The 7,051-nt window shown below is 52.0% G+C and overlaps 1 non-coding gene across 1 annotated transcript; it reads left to right on the top strand.

The window, feature by feature from the left end:
• The first annotated feature begins 1,389 nt into the window (after positions 1-1,389).
• Positions 1,390-1,462, top strand: TRNAV-UAC (transfer RNA valine (anticodon UAC)). Its single transcript has one exon. It is a non-coding gene; the product is annotated as a tRNA-Val (tRNA).
• Positions 1,463-7,051: the final 5,589 nt, after the last annotated feature.

Raw genomic sequence — 7,051 nt, 5'->3', positions numbered from 1 at the left:
GCTATCGTGAGTGCCCGTCCACCAAGTAATTAATTAAACACATGCAGCCCCCGGTGAATGCAAATGGTGCTGCTGCAAAAACAGGGCACTCACAGCAGGACACTCCTCTCCAGCCTGATTTATGGCTGCCAGCCTGGCCAGATTGTAGTGTTGCCAAGTCTCAAGGGAAAAAAACCCCAGAACTGCCTTTCAAACCACACCCGACCCATTTCAGAGGGAGGGGAGTGGGGGCAGTGCTTAATTTGTAATGAAAAAACTCCCCCAGCACAAATTAAGCCCTGCACCCACCAAAGGGGGCAGAACAGTGGGAAATTTTCCTCCTCCCGCTTGGAAAGGAAAAACTCAAATGTTTGCAACAGGGTTTAGCCAGGGCAAAGTGTGTGTGTGTGTGGGGGGGGAAGATGACAGACACATGCCTGTCTTCCCAAAGTCAACAGCCAACACTGACTAGGCAAGGTCTTGCCCCGCCCCGCCCCCTGCTCCCCCAGACCACGTACAGTACAGAGCCGCCCGCCCCCCTCCCTGCAGCAGCCAGAGTCTCCCCCCATCGCCCATCCTGACCCCCACCTCTTCCCTGAAAGCCCCTCACGGCCCCCATATGGCCCCACCCGCTCTCCGAAGACAGCCCCTCTTTGCGTCCCCCAACACCCCATTACTCAGCCCCCACCTAACATCCCAGACAACCATCCACTCCCCTTTGAACCAGCCTCCCCTCCGATACCTGTAGCCTTCACCCACCTACCACTGACCCTCCCCTTTATCCAGCCCGCCCCCCCTCCCCCACTAGCACTCCGCAAGTTCTGTGCAGCACTGTCTCCTAGCCCTGGCGCTGCCTGTGGGCAGGGAGCATTGTTCACACAGGCAGGGTGCTGGAGGTGGTGTTGGCCTAGTGGGTAGAGCACTGGGCTGGGATTCAGCCCTGCCTGGGTGACTGTGGGTGAGTACCCTCGTCTCCCCGCACCTCAGTTTCCCCATCTGTGAAATGGAGGCAGTGACCTTGTCATCCTCTGTAAAGCTATGTGAGAGCTACCGATTAAAGAGTGCTAGCTAAAAGTGTGGCATTGTTATATGCCAATTATTTTAGGTCACTCTATAACTGGTGCAAATTGGAGCAACGACAGAGGGGGAGCCTTTCTGGGCATAACTGTTTTTTCCAGGGTGGGTGCACTCAGCAGGTCCTTCCCAGCCTCACTTGCCTGGCCCCATGCACGCAGACTTCACACCTCCTTGGGGAAGCACCCGGTCATAGCGAGCGATCTGCAAGTAACCACCGCGCTGACCCTAGCTGTGTGGCTTCCCGCAGGCAGGTAAGTGCTCTGAGCACTGGGCAAAGGTGAACTCCCAGCATCTCCTTTTGTCAGGCCAGGGGACCTGCTATTCTTGTAAGGTGGTTCCATAGTGTAGTGGTTATCATGTCTGCTTTACATGCAGAAAGTCCTGGGTTTGAGCCCCATTGGAACCAACTGCAGGCTATTTTATAGGCAGCTATGAATAATGCAAGTGAGCCCCATGTACCTCTCATCAGGAGTTGATTTTATCCCCCAACAGGGAAGAGGCGCTTCCAGCCATTGTTTCCGCCACTTGCCCCAGCTTGCAGCGTTCTGCGCTGCCCCCATGTGACCATTGCAAGTACTCCTCCCGCCTCCATTTCTCTGATACAACACGGTGGTGCAGTGCCCTGTCTCTTCACTAGGGACTGGCAGACGTACCAGCACCAGACCCCCCCGCCCCCCAAAAGGGCAAAAGGGGTCAGTAGAATCCCCCCACCACTCCCAGGGGGTGATCAGAGGGCTGAGCCTCTTGCCCCCTCACAGGTGTCTGCCCCTGCTGGAGACGATCCCTCCTGGGGGACGAATGTAACTGCCCATGAGGGGGGGAGAGAGAGAGAAGGGTTTCCCAGCAGTGCCAGAGGCCTGGGGTAGGTGGGTGAGGGCCAGAGGGTGACCGGGGTAGGTGGTCAAGGGGTCACTTGGCCCTGGTCTTTTCTCAGTCACCCGCAGTCTGCAGCCTCAGTACACCCAAGGAGATGGATCCAGCCCATCCATCTGCCTGGTCAGGGCCAGCTCCAGGCACCAGCTTCTCAAGCAGGTGCTTGGGGCGGCCGCTCCGGAGAGGGGCGGCACGTCCAGGTATTTGGCGGACGGTCCCTCACTCCGCCTGGGAGCGAAGGACCTCCTGCCGAATTGCCGCCACAGATCGCGCTCGCGGCTTTTTTTTGTTTTGTTTTGGCTGCTTGGGGCAGCCAAAACCCTGGAGCCGGCCCTGCGCCTAGTAGTGCTGCAGGACTCAGCTGGGCCATGTTCGTGGGGTACAGAACCCTAGGCGGGGAGGAGCTGTGCCACCAGGGTCCTCTGCTGATAAGCTAAGAGCCACTGGTGACGATAGGGCAGGCACTGGGCATGGTAAGGAAAGGGGCATTAATACATGTGGGGATTGGGGGTAAAAAAAGCCATTGGGATCGCCCAAATGGGGACTTGAACCCTGGACCCTCAAATTTAAAGTCTGATGCTCTACCAACTGAACTATCCAGGCAGCTACTGGATGTGTTTTCCCACAGCTGAGAATCACTAATCCAAGCAATTGTATTGGCTGTAGTTTCAATACTTTTGTATCTATGTCCAGGGCCGGCTCCAGGCACCAGCCAACCAAGCACGTGCTTGGGGTGGCACCTTGTAAGGGGCGGCCAAGCTTGGGGTGGCGTGGGGCACTCAGGTTTTGTTGTTGTTGTTATTGTTTTTGTTTCGGCTGGGCGGCGCTCGGGGTGGGTGGGTTGTTTTTATTTTGGCGGCATGGCGTGGGGCCTGGGGGAGGGGGAGTGTTTCGGCGGCCCGGCGCTTGGGGTTTTTTGGGTATTTTTTCCGGCGGCGCGGCACTTGCGAGGAGTGGGGTTTCGGTGGCATGGTGCTCGGGGGTTTTTTTTGTTTTTTTTTTCCCGGCGGCGGCGCACGGTGGGGGGCGTGTTTCGGCGTGGCGGCGCTCTTTTTCTTTGCTTGGGGCGGCAAAAAAGTTAGAGCCGGCCCTGGCTATGTCTACATGTTCATTTAAACAGCACCAGATGCCTGAAACCTGGGGAGAAAACATACACAAGAGACCAAAAAAAAAGAAGAAGCTCTTAGATATAATTTAGTTTAACAGAGGCAGGAGCTCGAACCTGGCTACCCATCCTCGCTGTGTAGGCTCCTTCTTTCCCAAAAGGTTCCCCAGTTCCTCCCTACACCATCCTCTCATCCATTCCTTAAGACCTTCCAGGTTCTGCCTGTCTAACTGGCCCTGCCCATGGAACTGGAAGCATTTCAGAGAATGCTACCATGGAGGACCTGGATTTTAATCACTTACCTAGCAGCCTAAATTTGGCCTCCAGGCCCTCTGTCCTACCTTTCCCCATGTCACTGGTACCCATGTGTACCATGACCACTGGCTCCTCCCCAGCACCGCACATAGCCTGTCTAGATGTCTCGAGACATTGGCAACTTTCGCACCCTGCAGGCAATTCCCCATGTGCTTCTCCCAGTCAGGGCTGGCTTTAGGAAGTGCGGAGCCCAATTCGAACAGTTTCGGCAGGGCCCCAGCAGGGATGACTACCAAAAAAAAAAAACTATAAAAAAATCTCTTTCATTTCTTCCATGTATTATTTACTTTCCATAACGATATAAATATAACAAAATTATATATTATGTGCATTGCTGGCTGGAGGCAGGGCAGGGGCTGATTGGAGGTAGGGTCTGGCAGGAGGCAGGGCAGGGGGTGCAGCAGGGGCTGGCTGCGGGCAGGGCAGGGGCTCCCCTGCTTCTAACGCCCCGGCCCTTTAAATAGCTGCCGGAGCCCTGGGGAAGCAGCGGGGCTCTGGCTGCTATTTAAAGGACCAGGGTGGCACAGGCAGCTGGAGCCCCGGCTCTTTAAATAGCCGCCGGAGCCCCCCGCTACCGCAGGGCTCTGGGGGCTATTTAAAGGGCCCGGGGCTCCCCTGCTTCTACCACCCCGGCCCTTTAAATAGCCGAGGGAGCCCTGTGGAAGTGGCAGGGCTCCAGCGGCTATTTAAAGGGCCGGGGCGATAGAAGCAAGGGGAGCCCCGGACTTTTTTGAATAGCCCTCAGAGCCCCGCAGCCCTACCCCAGGGCTCCAGAAGTGGGGCTCTGGTGGCAATTTAAAGGGCCTGGGGCTCCAGCCCCTGCTGGGAGCCCCAGGCCCTTTAAATTGCCCCCTGGGGAAGCTGGCTGCCCCGGTACGGCGTACCAGCGGCGGCAAGGGCACGGGGCCCTCTTAGGCGCAGGGCCCGATTCAGGGGAATCGCCTGAATCGGCCTAAAGCCGGCCCTGCTCCCAGTCATCAGAAATCCAGCTATCTATATTTCTAATGGTCAAATCCCCCATTACTATTAGGAAGAGACATGTAATAAATGGGATTCCCTCCCGCAAAGAGGTATCCTCAGTGCAAGAGGATTCCATGACATCATCTAGAAGGAGTTCCTAAATATGGGATCATTTCCCTCCACTCCACTTTGATGTTCTCCACAGTCAGACTGTGGGTAGGACCACTCTACCGTGTCCTGGAAAGTCTCATCTGTGTACCTCTGTCTCCCTTAGCTCCTCCAGTTCAGCCTCTCTGGTCTCCAGAGCCTGTACTTGGTTTCTGAGGGCCAGGAGCTCCTTGCACCGAATGCACACGTACACCACCTGCCACCTGCCCCCAAGGCTGCCAATCAGACATTCTGCATTCAGTGCAATAAACTCTGCCACTGGACTTCTATTTGCATTCTCTTTTTTACTCCTGCAGCCATTTTTGTTGGGTTTTATTTTTGTTTTGTGGGAGGGTCTTTATTGGCCTAAGTCTAGAGAATGTTCATCTGGTGTATCTGGCTTTCCCACTCCCTTGCAAAACTCCCATGTTTACTAGCTCCTCTGGTCACTTAGGAGCGGGCTTGTTAAAGCCCTGTTCTCCCTGAGTAGCCCCAACCCCAGTTAAGGGTTGATGGGTGCTAAATGATTTAGGGATCAAAGCCTCGTTAAGAAGCTCTCAGCCTTGCCTAGCAGGCCGGTAGGCTCAGCACACCCCCACCCCCACCCCAAAAAACAGACCACGCTATATACTTCAGTCAAGCTGCAAGCACACAACAAACAAACTGACAACAAACTCACCCCAAGGTTCACATAGTCACTCCTCCTTCATCTGGAGAATTCCCTCACAAAACTCCCATTAGCTGCTCCTGTTCGCTGGCTGGGATCTGGTCACCTCAAAGACATAGGACATGGTGAGCTCCACTAGAGGGCTCGCAAACTATTTAAAGACATACTACCCTATTCCTATTCACTATAATCCACCGCTCCCCAACCCACTATGGTGGGTAACATTCATCCCCTCCCCCTCACTGACTCTCCACCCCCAGTCTAACCATCACCTCCATTCTCTGGGGAGTTAATGCTGTGACCAACCCATAGCCCCAGCGTCCCTCTCCTTCAGCAAACATCACACCCCACCTGTGCCAGACCTCCATCGAGCATCATTTCCCCTACAGTTGGGGAGCTGGTCCCTTTGCACTGTGCTACAATAGAGAAGTAGTCAGCAGGTGTCACTGTGAGATCAAGGAAGAAAAGGAAAATGTTCTTTCATGTGCTCATGGCATGTGGCTCAGAAACCCACTAAGTCAAGGATGGTATTAGCCAATCATCTATGTTAAGTGTAGTATACACCACATTAATAAGTATTATGTGCATGGTATTACTATAATATGCATTATACACACACACACACACACACACACACACACACACACACACACACACACACACACACACACATACACGTGACTGTTGAGAAGTTTTGTTAACCAACTGTATTATGCTTTCCCCACAATTCTGGCACCCATGTCAAGTATCCCACAACACTTTGCAAAGTTGAATTCAGCTTTGACATTAGCCAATAGGAAATGTATCAAAGGCAAAATACTTTAATGTGTTGCCAGGGTACAAGCTGATACCTTTGCAGACCAGTGCCTGGAATGCCAGAACAAAGATAAGGAAGGTATAGAACAACAAGTTAAGGAACTGGGACAAACTGATGAGTTGAATTTTAGTGACTTTAGAAAGTTTTGTAACTTGTAAAATCATCTGATAAATATTGCTATCTAGAATGTGTTTCTTTGAAGCACATGTTCTGTGTAAGGTGAACATGCAGCGAGAATTTGCTTCTGAGAAGTAGCTATGTATGTCTCCTTTACATATTGTACTGATTTGTCTTTAGACAATAAATTTGGCTAAGTTCAGTTATTTGGTCTCTTGAACATTTTAAGAGCAAACCACGAGTGTAGTCAGACAACTGGCTACACCTTTAGTCAATAAATGGGAAACAGGAGGGCAAAAATAAAAATCAGTAGGTAATTAAATCAGAAAGAGCCATTATTTTTCATGGATGTTTCAAGGAAATTTGATGTGAATCACATCAGTTGTTTCTGGATGGAAAAGAAATTTTGGGAAGAAAATTACCACGTTTAGCAACGTTCTGGGGGTTTTCATCATCTAAATAAAAGTCATTGTTCAATGACAACCTCAAAAAAAATCTGAAAAATGTTGGGGGAAAAGAGCAAGAAAAGAGTTTCCAAAAATTTCATGGAAAATTAAATATATTTTCCAGCCAGCTCTGTCTGAGCTGTGTACAGGAGCCAGAATGGTGAGGGGGTGGTGCTCTGAGCCCCAGGGCCTATGTAGAGGGACCTGTGAGCTCTGCCCTCTGCTGCCTGGAGAAAGAGACAAAAAATGTAGTTCCATCAACAGCTCTTCCTTGCAAGCAGCAAGGAAGGGGATGTTGAGAAAATAAGAAGGAAACTTCACCCTTTCCCCTCATCGGGCCCCTCTCTTTGAAGGGCTCACTTCATCCTGCTCTTCCAGAGACATCTCTTCCTGAGATGCTAAAGGGCCACCTTCCAAAGTGTGACTCTGCAATGTAATAGTTACTATGCCTGCTGTATACCTCAAAGGTCCTGGGTTAGAGCCACTGGATTTGTGCTGAAGTGACAATTTTAATATCAAACCCCATGCTGTGATTTCATGGGGCTGAT

Source organism: Chrysemys picta, chromosome 4 (assembly GCF_011386835.1).
Source record: "Chrysemys picta bellii isolate R12L10 chromosome 4, ASM1138683v2, whole genome shotgun sequence".
NCBI classification, from domain to species: domain Eukaryota; kingdom Metazoa; phylum Chordata; order Testudines; family Emydidae; genus Chrysemys; species Chrysemys picta.
The sequence above is the reverse complement of the archived record's forward strand: the minus strand, read 5'-3'. Positions and strand labels throughout refer to the sequence as shown.